This window comes from Heptranchias perlo, chromosome 15 (assembly GCF_035084215.1).
Source record: "Heptranchias perlo isolate sHepPer1 chromosome 15, sHepPer1.hap1, whole genome shotgun sequence".
NCBI lineage: Eukaryota > Metazoa > Chordata > Chondrichthyes > Hexanchiformes > Hexanchidae > Heptranchias > Heptranchias perlo.
The window spans coordinates 29,509,131-29,529,708 of NC_090339.1; positions in this window are offsets into that span (position 1 = coordinate 29,509,131).

Genomic DNA, 20,578 nt, shown 5'->3' on the forward strand with positions numbered 1-20,578 from the left:
CCCAATCAGGCACTACCAATGAGCAGGGGCACTCACCGGGAGCAGGGCTAAAATGTTCTGGACCTACAGCCCCTGATTTTAAATTAATGGATCAAAAATCAGGGACTGCAAGCCTGTGATTTCCCAACCAGCTCTCTCTAAGAGTACCACTTCTCACCAAGAGAATTCAATTGGGGAATTGGCCTGATGGTCTCATCCCTCTAGAGTACCAACTCAGCATCTTCTCATTACAGCATCTAGCCATTACAGTCAATTCTAGTCATATCTGAACTGAGTTTCAGTGTGCTGAGACTAACAGCCCTTCCTCAATCTCCCGAGGCGTTCCACACAGACAGTGAACACTAAGTGCAGTTTTCAGGTTAAGTGGAGTTAGGATAATTGGACTAGGGAGGGAGAGTAGGTGATGGAGTCAAAGGGCATTGCAAGGGGAGGGAGGGAAGAAGAAGGAGGGAGAGAGGGGAGGAGAAGTGCGAGGGAAGGGAAGGAAAAAGGAGGGGGTGGAGGATGGAAAAAGAGGAGGAGGAGAGGTGAGCAGAGATGATGGACAGAGAACGGGGAGTGAGGGGCAATGGGGGTGAGGAGGAGGAAGAAAGTAGAGGAGGAAGAACAAAGAAAGGGATGAAGAGTGGGGGAGAAAGGTAGAGAGAGCAAGGGGAAGGGCAAAGGAGGAAAAGAGGGTGGGAGAGGGGGGAGACAGGAACAGAGGGGGAATGGATGAGGTTGGGGTCAAGGGGAGAGGGATGCAAATTTTAAGAAGACTCTAACAAACTGACTGAAATGTAAAATGTAATCAAGAGTACCTTCTAGGCTAATGGAGCTGCACGCTCAGCACCATTTATAGTACATTGTGTTGAAACGGGTAATCAGTAAACAGCAGATGTCTTTTGGGTTTATTACTGACTGAACCTAATAACAAACACTAGAACAGCTATATTGCCCTTTATCTTTGGCTCCAGCTATTGCAGCAGATTAGTAACCCTCAGGGTTCTGACCTGAATAATAGCCAATGCAGAAACTAAAACAGAAAATGCCGGAAACATTCAGCAGATCAGGATCAATTGTTTTGCTTATTACAGCCAATGCAGTGTACATTCATAATACACTACATTCCTGCTAGAATGGAACAAATATCTCAAGTAAAACCAATGTCTTTGTTAGAAATGAGATGGCAGTCCGAAACAGGCCAAGTAGTCTCAAAACAAATAAATCCCCAGAGATAGATGGTATTTAACCCAGAGTGCTGAAAGAGACTAGGGAGGATATCTATGAGGCACTGACAATTAATTTGAGGGTGTAAATGGACAGTGAGGAGGAAGCAGTGGTTTGAAAATAACCCATATTCAAAAAGGGTGACAAAACAGACATGGCTAACTACTGACCCATTAGTCTTTTACATTCCATTTAAAATAATGGAATTAATTATCAGGAGTTAACTTGAAGATCATCTGTACAATTAAAGTTAATGGCAGGTGAGGAGCACACAAGATTGGGAGCAGCAGTAGCAGCTTGAGGAGCCGTTCAACTCAGTCCAGTGAAGTGCAACACATTGGAAGGAAAAACAGATGACACACATACTCCATGAATGGTGTTGGAACAGCTGAGGATGAAGCTTAAAGAGTCCTAGGAGTCTCACTAGATTCAACACTAAACATGTCCAATCAATGCAGATCAGCAATCAACAAAACCAATAGGATGTTGAACTGCATAGCCAAACAGTAGAATACAAGTCAAAGAGGGTAATGATTAAAAACTTTATAATGCTCTGGTTCGACCATACCTTGAATACTGTGTGCAGTTTTGTTCACCAAAAAACAAAAGAGACATTCAAGGGCTAGAGACAATGCGGAAAAGGGCCAATAGGTTGATCTTCAGTGTCAGGGGTCTGAGTTATGAGAAAAGACTGAAGGAACTTGGGCTTTTCAACCCCGTAAGGAACCACCTGAGAGATGATCTATTAAATGTATATAAGATTGTTAAGGATATAGAAAAAGTTAACCTGGAATATTTCTTTAAATTATGTTATAGAGGTAGAACTAGGGGATAAGGTTTCAAACTTGTAAAAGGTAATTTTAGGACAGATATCAGAAAATTCTCCTTCATGCAGACAGTAATTGTGTGGAATAAACTAAAATAGATGAATTAATAATCTTCCTCATCTGGAAAAATCTTGTGATCTTTGAATGCTCAAGGCAAAGAGCATGACGCTGTGACTGAAGTACACAGATTGATTATGGTTTAGATTCAAATTGCTGGACACAGTATTGGTATTCCAGACAAAGAGTACACTATTCTGTTTATCTGATTTCAAAATATTTGACCACATATCACACATTCTGCTTTTCTATAAATATTTAAATATAAGACAGACTAAAATAGTCTCACTGTTTGTCAGTTATGTCACTGTTTGACTTTACTGAAGTAAAGCTTAACAGTCAAATGTTCAAAGAATTGATTCTGATCAACATTCAGCAAGTCTTACTGAAGGCAAACATTCCAGTTTCAGAATGTCTCTTGACATAATTTATTTTTACTTTGTAGTTTCTTTTATATGTCTGTAATCCACACTAACATTTGGAGTAAGTGACATTTACCACCCATTTTTGGGTGGGTTTGGGGTAGCAACAAGAGGAAAGTGGATTAGGGAGGTGTGGCGTTGAATCACTCATCCTAAAACCCCTGTTGCAGTTTTCTTTGAAGCGCAATGTGGGCAGCCCGCAGCAGTCTCCGAATATTGCTCTTTGCATGCTAATAATATTTAAATCTTCCTTTAATGTTGCACATTGAATTTTCCTCCCTTAACGGCTGTGCCTCACTTCCCAAAATGAACAACAGCATAAAAAAGGCATTTGGGGTTGCTAGGCTGCTGCCCACAAGTGAAAGTGGAGTTAAAGACTGCTTGCAGAAGAAACTTGCTAGTTTGCCACAGAAGATTTGTTTATCTAATTGTTTTCAGTTTCTGCCTCTTGCTGATACGATCAGCATTGTTTTTGGTGCTTTTTTCTGTTTTTCAGTTGTGATTTGTTGACCTCAGGAAACAATGGTGTTTCCGTTGGGGATTCCTCTTTTTACTCTGCTATGAAGAGGAAGAAGAGAAGGATCAGGAGGAACAATGCAGGGAGGCCAGGCTAATGAGACACCATAGATGGCATCTGGCACCCACCAAAAGGTCTTTCTGTATGCAGACTCAGGCAGTCATATCTGAACCTTGTGGCTGAGCGATGGTTGAGAAGATTGCACATCCCTTGTCAGACTTTAACAGAGTTGTGCTACCTGTTTACCCCAGATGGGTGCACAAGGTCCAATTTCTACCCCTATGTACTATGGCAATAAAATAAGCTTGAGGTTTATGGCAATAAATTGTATAGTGCTATCACCAGAAAGGATTTTTTTAACCTATTATGGAGATTCTGGGTATCTGTTGTCCAGATGTAATGCACACCATGTCTGAAATAATGATGGCATTTGTCTCTTCACAGTTAGTTAAGCAGCAATTGCGAATCTTTATGATGTACAGTTGTTTTAGTTGCTGTTACCTGCTCTAATAATTAGTCTTTCATCTCCAACACAGCAAAAGCAGCATACTCATTGCAGAGAGATTCATCACTGTTACTAATTTCAGGTCTGCCTTAGATATTGTCTAGGGTACAGCAATGCTGATCACTCCCATAAACTTCTGAGCATCTTACTTTCAGGAGTGTGTCCATACTGCCCAAAATCTAATTATGCAATAGTATAACCCAGGAATGTAACAAGAGAAGCCTCTTGTGATTTGAACTGGATATTGGCCCATAAATTGCTCTGAATGGCGAAGCAGCAGTGGTGGGCGCTCATTAGATTTAAATTCACCCAGTAAGTTACCCCATTCCTTTTGGCGGCAGCTTCCTTGAACTGTGAGTTCAAATAATGTTCTTTCCTGGGCTTTGTGAGTGGTGAATGGATCTCTAAGACCCCTCAACCAATCAGCTTGAAGCAAGGCACACTTTGAGAACCAGGAAGTGCAGTTCATTCACAAACCGCGCAAATTAAAAATCCAGATGTGCCCAATAAAGTATTATAAAATGACATAGGAAAAGCGAAGTAAAGAGAGGGTAAGATTAAAAGACTGAGATAAAAGAAACATAAGGAAAAAGTACAAAAAAAGTTTAATTTAATTTTTTAAAATGTCTTACAACTAATAAAATTAGGCGTAATGAGACTCCACATTTTTAAAAGTTCATTTTTAGTGCCAGAGAGGTTGTTTGGCAGTTGTTAAAATTCAGTTTAGACTTAAAAAACTGAATGCACCTGTTTTGTGGCCAGATTAGTTCATTTCCAGCTGGGCAGGATAGCAAGTTGATGCTGGTCAGTTGATTTCATTGATTGCTACCGGTGATATCCTTTTAAGGAGAAGCTGTCACATCGCCAGCGAACCAGGAAGAGCAAGTCGTGTATATTTGCATTTAACTGCACACGTGCAGTCACTGGAACTTGCTCTTCGATTTCGCCACTAATAACGGTGAGCGCTGTTAAGCTCATTGTTATTTTAAAAGCAATTTCTGGGCCATTTCTTCTTTCACAAGTACACTAATACACTTCCCCAATCTTTTCAAAGACATTGGGAAATATCTAGTCAGTTGAGGACAGATAAAAATTGTTATAGCTGTTTCATTTTACAGACTGCAAGTGAACGTACAGAGAGATTTACTTTTCTGTTTTGTTATTGACTTACTTTCTAAAACAACCTGTAACTGCAAAACATGACCTCCTGCATTTTAGTTTCCAGCTCCAGAGACCAGGCCAGCAGCTAGCATTCTCTTGTTTCAAAAAGGTAACTGGCTGCTCCTGAGCCCCTTTTTAGTTTTTCCTGTGTTCCCAAAACGGAGGCAAGGCTGTGACACCAACCTCCCCCCGTTCAGTGGTTCATTCGTAGGTTTGTCATTAAAGCTGGCTCCTCCCTTCCCCCTTGGGGTATGGGTTTAACAAAAACTTCTCCTACTGTTCCCAGAATGAATAACGGACCATCCTGGCTATGGGTCCTGGCTATGGGCCTGGGTTGAAACAATTGACCATATTTTATTAATTTGAAATAGACCAAGCTATGACATTCCACACATTGGCTTATCTGGCTTTAATACACATCTTCAGTGCCTGCAGCCTATGGCTTTTGTTAAATCTCTGCAAATTCATTTTGTTTTAAAACACAACACTTAAACTAAACTGCAGGAGAATGGTCAAAAAGTCGCATAACATGAAATTGCCATATCACAAGATTGATGAAGGAGTGCTGTTTTTAACATTTGATTTCAACTATCTAGAATACCATCCCTACTGTCTTTCCATTACAGCTTTTAGCTGTTTCGTGAATAACTCCAGTCTCCTGGGCTCATCCACTCTTCCTAGAAACCTCTTCCAGGTGTTTACTACCCTCTGTGTAAAGAAATTATTATGTACATAAAACATCCTCCATCCTTAAGAGATATGTGGAGAAACATGTGCCCTGATAAAATATGACCTCAATCTGAAATTAAGCAATCATCGAAGGATTTCAGAATCGAGGGAATCTGATAAATAGAATATCCACTGTGTATCTACATCCCAGGTGGCAATTTTTTTTAGTGTCATAAGATTCACTGATAGGTTCCCTAAAAGCCACTACAGTTTTGCCAGACAAACGCCTTTAACGCCACTCTCCTGCTTTAACTTTGACAGGAGATCAGCAGAAACTCTGGAAGAATGTCTTAATTAGCCAATTTCAGCCATTTACAACGTTTCTCTGGCTGATCTGTTAAAATTATAATGAGAGATTAGGTGAACTCCCACAGAAATTTCAAATGATAACGTTGAGCATGCAGTATAAGAATATATCTAATACTAGCAAGCTCAGGCTAAACAGATGTGACCCTAAATATATTAATAAACAAATCAAATGTGAAATAAAAAGGAAAAAAGAAAATTGGCCTCTAGAAATCCTGCAGAGAGAAAGGGGATGGAGTTGACTGGAATGAAAATAAGAACATACATAAAGAGACATTGAACAGAGCTGGGAACCATAAAGGATGCAAACGAGTTTGAAGCAGAGCACAGATATTTAGAAATTTGAATGATTACTTCTTCCAAGTAGTCACAAGTGACAACACAAGCGATACTCTCTCCCCGAACAGAGATAACCCAAGCAAAATTAATGATTTCAGCATATATGTTCTAGACAGGCAAAAATGGCTTAAAACTATTGGGGGTAACTTTAAACTTCCGCAGAAACGTAAATCGGGTGGGGTGTATAATGGGCAGCCGATCCATTACCACCCATTTTGCACCCCCACCGAAGTTGAATTTTAGGACCCTAAAATTCCACAGGAGTTCTCCGAGTCTCCCACAGGAGTAACAGTGCAAAACCGGCAGAACCCCCTGTGGAATTTCTGTGTCTTGGTATTTATCCTAGAGTTTTTTTCACTCTTAGGATGTGGGCATCACTGGCAAAGCTGGTAAATATTGTCCACCCCTAGCTGCCCTTGAGAAGGTGGTAGTGGGCCTGAAGATGCAACAAATACAAACTTACATGGACTCTAGGTGAAGGACAAGGTGAAGCAGACACAGAAGGCTATCACACAGGGGGTGGGGCGGGAGGTAATTTTGACTGTGCGATAGTGTTAAACGGATGATAGCAAATCATCAGTCTGTTTTACATTTCTCCCAATCTTTATTTCCATTGAAGTCAACTGAAATAAAAATTGGGAGAGCTATAAAACTGGCTGCCAATTCACTATCACACATTATGCACTATTGCACAAAATCAAAATTACCCCCAGGGGTCAATGTGAGAACCTGCCACAGGAGATGTGAAAAGGATATTTGGAAGAAGATGCCAGACTTGAAGAAAACTGCTAAAGTAAGAAATAAGAATGTGTATGAACAAATATAGCCTATAATAGACACTGCTATATATAGAGGTGGCCACTGATGACAATCATAGTAACTTGCTGGAGTTTGTTTGAGCCTTTTAGGGTTTATAAACTGAACTGATCCTACTGCAAATACAACACAATTGAATATGGTTGAGAACCAAACAGCAGGTTCAAAAAAAGAGAAATACACATGAACACAAGCATGACTTAGCTCCGATGCACACCCTTTGGCAAAATGAGATTTACTTGACATCATATAATGTTAAAGTGCTGTAAAACCAAAATCAAGTATGAGGTTACAACCCCTTCTTGGGATCTGGAATTTTACTTTTCCAACATCCTTGCATTAAATATTGGTGAATTAATCTCACTCCCCCACAGGGGAAAACTGCTGGTAAATAATTGAGTGGAAATCGGATCAAGAAAACGAGGCAGCAGCAAACAGGGCTAAAAAATAAAGGAAGCATATTCCTATGAGAAATTTATTAAGAGTAGGACTTTAGTGGTTATATAAAGAGGTCAAAAATAATCTACGTAAAAAAGATGGAAGGAATCAAGGAATAGTGAGGATTGGATGCTATACAAAAATCATTTGGAAAAAAATATATAAAACTAAATATTGGGACAGGTAACTACAGAATAAAAAGTTGGACTGCAAATGGCAGCCAACAAATCAAAAAAACTTTCTTAACTGTGCATGAAGTTTATCTCGTGTTAAAGGCAGATAGGTACTTAAGGGATAAGTTGGTTTCATCATTTGGCTGCCATAAAGTCTTCAGGTTTAGGGCTCCCCTGGTGATTTAAACTTTGGGATTCTTGATTTTAGGATTGCAGATCTCAAAGATTTAAGGGATAGTTTTAACCTAACCAGCCTGGTGGGTAACTGACAGAATCGAATCAACTGCCCATATTACACCCCGCATGATTTTACTTCCCATTGAAATCAATGGAAGTCAAGGCCGGCTGATCCAATCCCATCAGTTTCCCACCCAATAGGTCAGGTTAAGATTACCCATATTGGGTCCTTGAGCAGGACCAGTGCACTGATGCTGCAGCAACAACAGGATAATCATAATAACAATGTTCAAGTGACTAAAGCACTGTTTTCATCCTGTGTCAAATGTGAACATTTATGTCTTTATTTGAGACAATTTCAAAATAGCTACAGATAATATAAAAATGTCTTCCCTTCCCAAAATTCAATGTGATGTAGTGAATAGGTTGTAATTCCAGTAGTCTTTAAACCAAGCTATTCAATGTATTGGTCCTTTGAAGGACAACAGTTATTGATGTGTTAACTCCAGATCATGCCAATCAGAGAAAATGATTTGTTTCAGTCTGGTGTCAAAAACAAAGACTATTAATTGGTCAGGACATGACAGTTTATACTGAAGTGCTAAAGGGTTTACATTGTAATTGCACAACCAACAGTAAGAAATTATTTGATCATCATATATCAAAGAAAGAACAGCTACTGGATTCCAATCCCATGGTTTTCAGTTTTCTATTCAGCTCACCACTAATACTTGCCAATAAGGGGTCTGAGCAGAATTATTCTCATATAACTCACCATTCAAGATTGTTTTCAACATTTTTTTAGAAGAATCAGCAAGGAACATCTGTCTGAAATAAGTTATACCATCCCTTTGTGCAGAGATTTTATTTTTATTGTGTTTAAGTATTGTATTTTTTCTATCTTGCTGTATCTTACTACTTTTGTGAATTATTCTATCTAAATAAATCTGACTATTTTAGCCTATCCCATTAGTCTGATTGCACACCATTTTCTGTCTTTGGAAGGATTTAAGAGAACATGGTTGACATTCCATGTGATCTCCTGTGTACAATATACCATAATTAGGAGATAATTGTTAATTTTTTTTTATTCGTTCATGGGATGTGGGTGTCGCTGGGAAGGCCAGCATTTATTGCCCATCCCTAATTGCCCTTGAGAAGGTGGTAGTGAGCCGCCTTCTTGAACCGTTGCAGTCCGTGTGGTGAAGGTTCTCCCACTGTGCTGTTAGGTAAGAAGTTCCAGGATTTTGACCCAGCGACGATAAAGGAACAGCAAGTCGGGATGGTGTGTGACGTGGAGGGGGATGTGCAGGTGGTGTTGTTCCCATGTGCCTGCTGCTCTTGTACTTCTAGGTGGTAAAGGTCACGGGTTTGGGAGGTGCTGTCGCAGAAGCCTTGGCGAGTTGCTGCAGTGCATCCTGTGGATGGTACACATTGCAGCCACTGTGCGCGAGTGGTGAATGAAGTGAATGTTTAGGGTGGTGGATGGGGCGCCAATCAAGCGGGCTGCTTTGTCCTGGATGGTGTCAAGCTTCTTGAGTGTTGTTGGAGCTGCACTCATCCAGGCAAGTGGAGAGTGTTCCATCACACTCCTGACCTGTGTCTTGTTGATGGTGGAAAGGCTTTGGGGAGTCAGGAGGTGAGTCATTTGCCGCAGAATACCCAGCCTCTGACATGCTCTTGTAGCCACAGTATTTATGTGGCTGGTCCAGTTAAGTTTCTGGTCAATGGTGACCCCCAGGATGTTGATGGTGGGGGATTCGACAATGGTAATGACGTTGAATGTCAAGGGGAGGTGGTTAGATTCTCTCTTGGTGGAGATGGTCATTGCCTGGCAATTGTCTGGTGCGAATGTTACTTGCCACTTATCAGCCCAAGCCTGGATGTTGTCCAGGTTTTGCTGCACGCGGGAAAGGACTGCTTCATTATCTGAGGGGTTGCGAATGGAACTGAACACTGTGCAATAATCAGCGAACATCCCCATTTCTGACCATATGATGGAGGGAAGGTCATTGATGAAGAAGCTGAAGATGGTTGGGCCTAGGACACTGCCCTGAGGAACTCCTGCAGCAATGTCCTGGGGCTGAGATGATTGGCCTCCAACAACCACAACCATCTTCCTTTGTGCTAGGTATGACTCCAGCCACTGGAGAGTTTTCCCCCTGATTCCCATTGACTTCAATTTTACTAGGGCTCCTTGGTGCCACACTCAGTCAAATGCTGCCTTGATGTCAAGGGCAGTCACTCTCACCTCACCTCTCGTATTCAGCTCTTTTGTTCATGTTTGGACCAAGGCTGTAATGAGGTCTGGAGCCGAGTGGTCCTGGCAGAACCCAAACTGAGCATCGGTGAGTAGGTTATTGGTGAGTAAGTGCCACTTGATAGCACTGTCGATGACACCTTCCATCACTTTGCTGATGATTGAGATTAGACTGATGGGGCAGTAATTAGCTGGATTGGATTTGTCCTGCTTTTTGTGGACAGGACATACCTGGGCAATTTTCCACATTGTCAGGTAGATGCCAGTGTTATAGCTGTACTGGAACAGTTTGGCTGGAGGCGCGGCTAGTTCTGGAGCACAAGTCTTCAGCACTACAGCCGGGATGTTGTCGGGACCCATAGCCTTTGCTGTATCCAGTGCACTCAGCCGTTTCTTGATGTCACGTGGAGTGAATCGAATTGGCTGAAGACTGGCTTCTGTGATGGTGGGGATATCAGGAGGAGGCCGAGATGGATCATCCACTCGGCACTTCTGGCTGAAGATGGTTGCAAACGCTTCAGCCTTGTCTTTTGCACTTACGTGCTGGACTCTGCCATCATTGAGGATGGGGATGCTTACAACATGTTTAGTTGTTTAACTGTCCACTACCATTCATGACTGGATGTGGCAGGACTTCAGAGCTTTGATCTGATCTATTGGTTGTGGAATCACTTAGCTCTGTCTACAGCATGTTGCTTCCGCTGTTTAGCATGCATGTAGTCCTGTGTTGTAGCTTCACCAGGTTGGCACCTCATTTTTTGGTACACCTGGTGCTGCTCCTGGCATGCTCTTCTACACTCCTCATTGAACCAGGGTTGATCCCCTGGCTTGTTGGTAATGGTAGAGCGAGGAATATGTCAGGCGGTGAGGTTACAGATTGTGCTGGAATACAAATCTGCTGCTGCTGATGGCCACAGCACCTCATGGATGTCCAGTTTTGAGCTGCTATATCTGTTCTGAATCTATCCCATTTAGCACGATGGTAGTGCCACACAACACGTTGGATGGTGTCCTCAGTGCAAAAACGGGACTTTGTCTCCACGAGGGCTTTGCGGTGGTCACTCCTATCAATACTGTCATGGACATGCTACTCCAACCATGCTATGCATAAGAACGCAAATTTCAGATCATAGGAGAATCAGTCTGCTTTGCAAATTGCTTTTTCACTGTGAACATGACAAAAGCTCTCAGAGAAAGCTCACATTGTGAGAGTTCATTTTCACCATGCAGTGGATTAGCTGGTGGAAAGTTTGCAGCTTAATTTGTGAGATATCTCCTGTTTTAGGCTATAGAATGATTGCAATGAAAACTGCCATTCTGGGAATATCTTCCAGCATTGGGGCTGCAATAGAAGATAACTTTCAATCTCTGACAGCATCTGAAGGTTGGCAGTAGCATTCAACAAATAAAGCCCCTTAACTGCTATAAGGAGGCAATCAGCATTTTTCAATCTCTTCCCTGTATCCCAGTCTTTGATATAAGTGCAACACTGAAAACCACTCTTGTGTTTGCATTAGACATGGAATCAAATCTCCAACAGTTCTATCATCAGGGCTTTTTAGAAACTAAAGAGGGATTCCAGTTATCTGCAAGAGAAGATTTAGCAGAAGTTAAGGATGGCGTTCAATCTGGTCTCAGGCAGATGGATGGTCATCTTGAGCTTCTGAAAAACTCTATTGGCCCCAGTTTGGGATGTCATAGACAAGACATTAAAACCTCTGCAGAGATGTCTAAAGCAATTCATTGCCTCGATACTTAGGCATCGGAATGTCATTGGTCTTGTTAAAGTAAAATTTAAGCTGTTGGGTTAAAGGCAAAGATGAAGTGACTATTGTGTGCATGGCTACGGTCACTGCCCCGAGACCACACTGAAATGCGCTTTGCGCAGACCAGACTAACCATAATTAAAAGCTTAAACATAACATATGACAAATTAGTGTACTACTAAACAAAATGGACTCTACTAAACAAAATGGATTCTGCTCAAGATGGACTGTGTGAGAAGACATTAAAAAATGCTGAGCTTGTGTGTTTAGAAAGCTGACTTACAGTCTGGAGTTACAAAGATAAAAACTACAGAACCAGACTGGATAGATAAAGACCATACTGTCTTAAGTTGATAACAGTTGTTTTAATGTGATTGGAGGTCAATTGTTGCTGTGGGGGCCTAATTGGCTAATGTGTAACTAATCAAGACTAATAATGTAATAGCTGCTGAAAGTCTGTACTTGAAAGGTATAAAAAAGCGCGACAACCATTTTGAAGTTGAGAAGGTGGCTGCGTACACTGCGGAGTGTCCAGTTCTTCTCCCAAAGTACTTTGTCCAATAAACTGCATGTTGAATCTTTAAGTCTGACTCCGAGTGGTGATTTTCCCACAACAGTCTCCTCATTTTCCATTTGGATATGATTACTTCCTTCCCTGGTACCACTATCAAAATCCAGGAGCATTTACATCCCCACAAACTTCAGCCTACTTTATGTATTCAAGTCTCTGATGTGTGAACCCACAACTTTGTGAGAGGCAAGAGTAGGATAAGGGGTCAGCCATTTAAGACTGAGATAAGGAGGAATTTCTTCACTTGTGAATCTTTAGACTTCTCTACCTTGGAGGGCTGTGGATGCTGAGTCATTGAGTATAGTCAAGGCTGAGATAGATAGATTTTTGACTCTAGGGGAATCAAGGGATATGGGGATCGGGCAGGAAAGTGAAGTTGAGGTTGGAGATCAGCCATGATCTGATTGAATGGTGGAGTAGGCTCAAGAGGCCGTATGGCCTACTCCTGCTCCTATTTCTTATGTTCTTATGTACTACCACTGAGCCAAGGCTGACACTAGATATTAACTTTATTACATACAAGCAGATAATCAATTAAATAGCCTGTGAATAGATTTTTTTAAAGAAAGCTGGAAAATAAACATAGGGCTTTGTAGGGTGTAAAGAGGAAAGAAATAGTAATTATCACCATAAAGAAGGAAGGAACAAAGACAAGTTTTAAAATAGAAATAGTGAAGAATGTTCTGAGCAAAGGGGTATCACTATTAATTAATGTTCTGCCAATGGATTTAATAAAGCTCGGTGGTAATCCTTCATACCAGTAAGATTAAAATTAAAAAACAAAGACAAAGTAAATATTCTGCACATTGTAATCATAGTCAGGGGGTGGGGGGAGGTTAATTTAGCTCCATGAAAATCCATGGGGCCAAATTAGGGTTACCCAGCATAATGGCAATCTGTTGTCATTTTCAAAATAATCATGTTTTTGAACAGTTTAATAAATGCATATTTGTTTCTTTTTAAATAATCATGTAATTATGGAAATTATTATAATCTCAGTGACTACTGCCAATTAAAATAACTTTTTTACTCCCTAGAAATTTGCACCCATTGGCTCTGAATTTCCTCGGAGTTCCACTAGACTTCCGCTACAACTCCAATAGGAGTCTGGCATAACCAACTGAAAACAGCAGGGACCCAGTTGTGCTGGGTTTCTGCCATTTCTGAGATTTTCCTATCAGCCTTGTAATAGTCCAAACCTCCACTTGCCCCTTACAAGGCCCATAATGTCAGGATGCAACCCCAGGGGTGGAGCCAGAGGCAGGGAATTCCTACACCAGAAGTTCCTACTTCCCCAGCTCATTTGGAACCCAGCGTGGACTGGAGACTAGTATGCCAAGTGGATTGAGGCATTCCGACCTTTTGATGGGTGCAAGGGGGACCACACCAGTGGGGTCAAAGAATGGACCCGCAAAGACTGGCAAACTTTTTTTAAAGGCTGAGGAGGTGCACAATTGGTCTGAGTGAGGGCCTGGCCAACCCTCCCATTTTTTTTTATTTGTTCATGGGATGTGGGCGTCGCTGGCGAGGCCAGCATTTATTGCCCATCCCTAATTGCCCTTGAGAAGGTGGTGGTGAGCCCGCCTTCTTGAACCGCTGCAGTCCGTGTGGTGAAGGTTCTCCCACAGTGCTGTTAAGTAGGGAGTTCCAGGATTTTGACCCAGCGACGATGAAGGAACGGCGATATATTTCCAAGTCGGGATGATGTGTGACTTGGAGGGGAACGTGCAGGTGGTGTTGTTCCCATGCACCTGCTGCCCTTGTCCTTCTAGGTGGGAGGTGCTGTCGAAGAAGCCTTGGCGAGTTGCTGCAGTGCATCCTGTAGATGGTACACACTGCAGCAACTCGCGGCAGGCAAACACCATATTTTTCAGCTGAATGGGACAGGCGAGTGCGAGGGATGCCAATTCCATGCAAATTAGATGTCCTCCCGCTGACCCTAGAAATTCTGGTGAGCTCAGTGCTGGAGGGCGCTGGTGAGCACAATGCCAGTGTAATGGCTGGGATCGAGGCTTACAGATTTTTAAGGCCATTATTGAGTTTTTCTCTTGTAAGAATGTTGTGTACTAGAGATTAAATTAAATGTGCGTCTGAAATCAGAGTAAAACCAAGACAAATCTGAGGCTTGGAATCGGAATTTGTTTTCCCAAAGTTAAAGTGGAAAGTTGGAGCTAAGCCATATTTGGAGCTCAGCCTGTTTGATGCCAGGGAAAGGCAGAGAATTATTATGTTTGCAGATCGAATTTGTTCTGAATTCAGTGGAAGGCATTCACTCATTACAGATTAAGATGTACATTCATAACCATGAGGTTTTTGGGGTTAAATTTCAGGGCTGCCTTACACTTCAATCTGTTAGTTGGAGCTAATACTGAGTTTTGTCTCATATTAATTGGGTTTCCACAAGTGATTGTGACTGCAGAACATATCACCTAGCAATGAGAATACGAAAGGTGAATGCAATCTATGTTAATGATATTCTGTCAACGTCAATACTTACTTAAAAGGAGCAGTTGATCAGACATTAATTAATTCCCCATATAACATAGCATTTGCCTGAAGGGGTCTTGCTGCTGGGACTGTTAAAAATAAATTAAAAGGTATTAAGATTTTCTTTCTCATGTTTATGTCTTTTTAATACAAATATTTAAACAGTGAGAAACAAAAACAGAAAATGCAGGTCAGCAGGTCAGACAGCATCTGTGGGGAAAACAGAGGAGTTAACCTTTTTGGTTGAGGACCCGTCATCAAAATTCATATAAACAGTGAGTGCTGATGACAGCACTGAAGGAAAATAGCTAGGGGTAAAATACTGAGGCTATGCATGAACTCAGTGAATCCAGCCATTAAGCTAAGGGCTTCTGCAATTGTGTCCTTTCAACTGTGTTTGCTATTTCAGTAGTTAGGTGCTGTTACAATTTTGGAGATTTCTATCAATATTAAATCCTTTCACAGAGTTGCATGACCCAAGGGTTAACAATTATTCTTGCTTGCAACAATCTGCTCATTGGATTTACCATAGTCTCACATGATGCTACCACTTGCTTCGGATTGGCAAAATATTAAACACAGACCAATGAAGTGACAGGCTAAAGTAACTGTGATCTTTATTTACTAGATAGCTCAACATTAGATGCTCTGTATAGATCAAAGGAAATTAGATGCACAAAAGAGTTTGGTAAATAAAATTGAGACCAATATTACAGGTAAAACATTGAGCGAAGTCCATAATGGGTTAAAGACCCTTTTCCATAAGTTCTGTTAAAGGAACGTAAAAATAATTTCCATTTTCTGAAACAAAGTGCAGGCGGGGCAGGTGCAGCAAGTATTGATCTCCACTCCCACAGAATTTGGCAACATACAAAAAATGGGGTGAAGATGCAACAGAACTAGTTCCTGCCCCTATTTCTGTCTAATTGCCCATTCAATTGTGCTGCCACGATGTTTCCTCGGCCCAGGAATTTGAGCCTAATAAGCTTAGAAATTACTCTTGATGATGTAAGCAAATGAACACTTAACATGCTTGCATGACATACTTGTGTTTAATATTTTAATGATTTAAAGTAAACAGGTTAGTACCTTTGTTAAAAATTTGTTACTGGTCCTCTCCTCCATCCAGGCAGCCTATAATAAGAAGTTTTAATGTTATCCCATTGTTTCTCTCCTGTTTCAGGAGAGTGACCTCAACCGTTCCAGCCAACAATGACCTTGTCAAGTGGATGAATAAATTTACATATTCATACAACCAGCTTGTTCAACTCATCATTTTAATGCTAATTTAGTTTATTGAGAATCTCCACATTTTTCAGTAAAAGCTTTGTTGAAAATTTTCAGAAGTTAATAAACTTCCTGTCAATCAAACAGGAATACAAGAAAGGACAAGGATGAGAAATGGTCTTCCATCCTGTCACAGATCATCCCTGTAGTGCCCTAACACTCTCATTTCAGTTTCCAGCCTCATTTGAATCTTTCCAATGATTTTGCCTTCCAAAAATGTATCATTCTTTGACTTTTGAGTCCATTAATGGTCTTACACATCCATTATCCATGTCCTTGCCATGCTCCACTGCCTCTCTCTCAAAACCACTCCTCCTTGTTATCCCTCTCTCTTCCTTCAAAAGCCTCTGAAAAACAATTTCTTTGACAAGTCCTTTAGTCTTCCTCCTTAATAATTCCTATGTTCTGCTTCAAGTCCTCCTCTCTCTCCTGTAAACTATGAAGATGCAAGTTGTTGTTGTTTGTATAGAGAAATTCTTCCCAATATCTATTTAAAACTATTTCTCAACTTAAAATTTGTGTTCCTGACCCTACTTTTCTAGATTAATTTGAAGTAAATACCATTTAACACTTGCTTTTTATTCATTCATGGGATGTGGGCATTGCTGGAAAGGTCAGCATTTACTGCCCATCCCTAATTGCCCTTGAGAAGGTGAGCCGCCTTCTTGAACCGCTGCAGTCCATGTGGTGAAGATTCTCCCATAGTGCTATTATGCACTGGAGTTCCAGGATTTTGACCCAGCGACGATGAAGGAACGGTGATATATTTTCAAGTTGGGATGGTTTGTGAGCGTCCCTTAGCGAGATCCCCTCTTAATTGCTTTCTTTTGAGAGTGTAGAGCTGGAGTTTCTTTAATCGTTCCTTATAGCTCATCCCCTGTACACTCAAGATCTGTCTTGTAGCTCTTCTTGGCTCCTTCTTCAATGTTTGTATATGTGACGTAATTACCAGAAAGGAGCGCAATTCTCCATGTGTGGTCTGACCAATACATTGTAAACTCAACATAGCCTTGGAGACTTGTATTCTACTACTCTAACTATATACCCCAATAGTCCAGTACTTTATTTATTGCATCACCACGTTCAGATGTTGAAAGTGAGTCCAGCATTACTCTCCAGTCCTTTCTGAGTCTCCCCTTACCAATTCAATAATATTCATTTTATAATTACTATGCATAGTTTGTGAACATTGTGTAATACTATACATTCTCAGTGTTAAATTTCATTTGTCATTTGTCTACCCAATTGCACAGTCTCTTTAATGTTTTTGCTGTATCCTCCGTCTCTACTGCTTTTCCTATTCTAATGTCACCAAATCTGACAAGTTTACATTAAGTTTTGATATCCGGAACAGTAACATAGATTAGGAACAAAATGGGTCTAAAGAATCACAACAGATTAATAAGACCTGATATTTTAATAATTTGAATTCAACCATGTATTTTATTTAATATTTAAACTTTCATGATCTTCCTTGAAGCTACATTCTTTACCAACTGAACTAAAATAGGTTATAATCTATCAAATTCAAGAGGAAACAAACAAAACAATGTTTTACATACAGATCTATTAACATATGGAAGAAAAATGAGTAGCCTGGTGTAATGAAGGTTTGAACTGAGCAGTACACCTCTGCCTTGACTCCTTGCTTTATTTCAATAATAGATGGCAGACTGCGTCGAGTGCCATAAAAGCAGACATTCCATTCACTCCAGCTTCGATTTCTTTCTCCCTTTGATGACTGCTAGAAAATTTTGAGCAAGATCTTAAAGTGTACAGAAACCTGACTCATCTAGAACAATATGTCAAGGAACTAATTAGGGAACAGGCTATTTTAGATCTAGTCTTGTGTAAAGAGATGGGGTTAATTAGTAATCTTATAGATAAGGATCCTCTAGGAGAGAATGATCATAATATGATAGAATTTCGTATTGAGTTTGATGTAGTTAAGTCCGAAGCTAGGGTCATAAATTTAAACAAAACCAATTAAGTAAATATGACGTGCAAGTTGGCTAAGGTAGATTGGGAAAATAGATTATAAGATATGACGGTAGATAAGCAATGGCAAACATTTAAAGAAATAATTCATAATTCTCAATGAATATACATTCCCTTGAGGAATAAAAACTCCACAGGAAAAGTGATCCAACCGTGGCTAACTAGAGAAGTTAAGGACAGTATTAGATTAAAAGAAGAGGCTTAAAATGTTGCCAAAAGAGCAGTAAGCCTAAGGATTGGGAGGGTTCTAGAAGTCAGCAAAGGAGTACCAAAAAATTGATAAACAGGGAAAAAATTGAATATGAGAGTAAACGAGCAAGAAATATAAAAACATAGTGTGAGTGCTTCTACATGTATGTGAAAAGGAAGAGATTAGCGCAGGTAAATGTGGGTTCCTTAGAGGCAGAGACAGGAGAAATTATAATGAGGAATAAGGAAATGGCAGTGACATTAAACAAATATTTTGTATCTGTCTTCACAGTAGAAGGCACAAAAAACATATTGGAAATAGTGGGGAACCAAGGGTCCAATGAGATTGAGGAGCTTAAAATAATTGAGATTAGTAAAGAAAATGTACTGGAGAAATTAATGGGACTAAAACACAACAAATCCCCTGGCCTTGATGGCCTACATCCTAGGGTTTTAAAAGAGGTGGCTGCAGAGATAGTGGATGCATTGGTTTTGATTTTCCAGAATTCCCTAATCTCTAGAATGGTCCCTATGGATTGGAAGGTAGCAAATGTAACCCTGCTATTCAATAAAGGAGGGAGAGAGTAAATAGGGAACTATAGGCCAGTTAGCCTGACATCAGTAGTAGGGAAAATGCTAGAATCTATTATTAAAGAAGTAGTAACAGGACACTTAGAAAATCAGAAAATGATTAGGCAGAGTCAACACGGTTTTATGAAAGGGAAAACGTGTTTGACCAATCTGTTAGAGTTTTTTGAGGGTATAACTAGCAAGGGGGAATCAGTGGATGCAGTATATTTGGATTTTCAAATGGCATGTGATAAAGTGCCACACAAAAGGTTGTTACACAAGATTAGGGCTCATGGGATTATTAACGGACAGAAAACAGAGAGTAGGAATAAACGGGTCATTTTCGAGTTGGCAGGTTGTAACTAGTGGGGTGCCGCAAGGATCAGTGCTTAGGTCTCAGCTGTTTACAATAGAGATCAATGACTTAGATGAGGGGACCGAGTGTAATGTGTCCAAGTTTGCAGACAATACAAAGCTAGGTGGGAAAGTAAGCTGTAAGGAGGATGCATAGAGGCTCCAAAGGGATATAGATAGGTTAAGTGCGTGGGCAAGAAGGTGGCAGATGGAGTACAATGTGGGGAAATGTGAAATTATCCACTTTGGTAGGAAGAATGGAAAAGTATAATTTTTTTTAAAAAGATGAGAAAGTTAGCTTGCAGGTACAGCAAGCAATTAGGAAGGCAGATGATATGTTAACCTTTATTGCAAGGGGGTTGGAGAATAAGAGTTCCTGGAGTACTTTGTACAGTTTTGGCTTCCTTACCTAAGGAAGGATATACTCGCCTCAGAGGAGGTACAACAAAGGTTCACTAGATTGATTCCTGAGATGAGAGGGTTGTCCTATGAGAAGAAGTAGAATTAGCTGGAGTTTAGAAGACTGAGAGGTGATCTCATTGTAACATATAAAATTCTTAGAGGGCTCGACAGGGTAGATGCTGAGAGGTTGTTTCCCCTGGCTAGGGGTCATAGTGTCAAGATAAGGGGTCAGCCATTTAGGGCCAAAATGAGGAAAAATTTCTTCACTCAGAGGGTTATGAATCTTTGCAATTCGCTACCCCAGAGGGCTGTGGATGCGCAGTCGTTGAATATATTCAAGACTGAGAGCGATAGATTTTTGGGCACTAAGGGAATCAAGGGACATGGGGATAGGGCGGGAAAGTGGAGTTGAGGTAGAAGTTCAGCCATGATCTTATTGAATGGTGGAGCAGGCTTAAAAGGCCATGTGGCCTACTCCTGCTCATATTTCTTATGCTCTTATCTCTATCAGCCTCAATTCATCAAAACTTGCTGAAGCCACAGGCCATTAATTTTAGGTTGCAGCATTTGCTGTAAATATAAGGCCCCATATAAATAGCCCCTCCCACTACTTCCACTGCTTTCCAGCAACCATGCATTTCGTGAGTAGCCTAAAGTTGGCCCATTGTTCATGGGTCATCTGTACTTTATAGTGTTAATAGGCTTGTTTTCTCTGCGGAACAGTGGAAGGTGGCTTTGTTTGGCAAAGGCTGTTCTTTTTGAGATTATGGGATTGAAAATTAAAGTTATCCTAACTGTTTTGTTTTGCAATATTTGTAGTTTTTGCAGCAGTTACTTATTTGAATGATGCCCCCAGAAGACAGTCATGACTTGTGTGAGACAATACAGCTTTCTGTGTAACTTAGATATATACAAATGCCATTTTCACTGATTAATTTGGTTATGCAAACTCTAAAGCATAGTATACTTAGGGGTGGTCTCAAAAGTTCTCATTCAACCCCATGTGCAATGAGTTTTA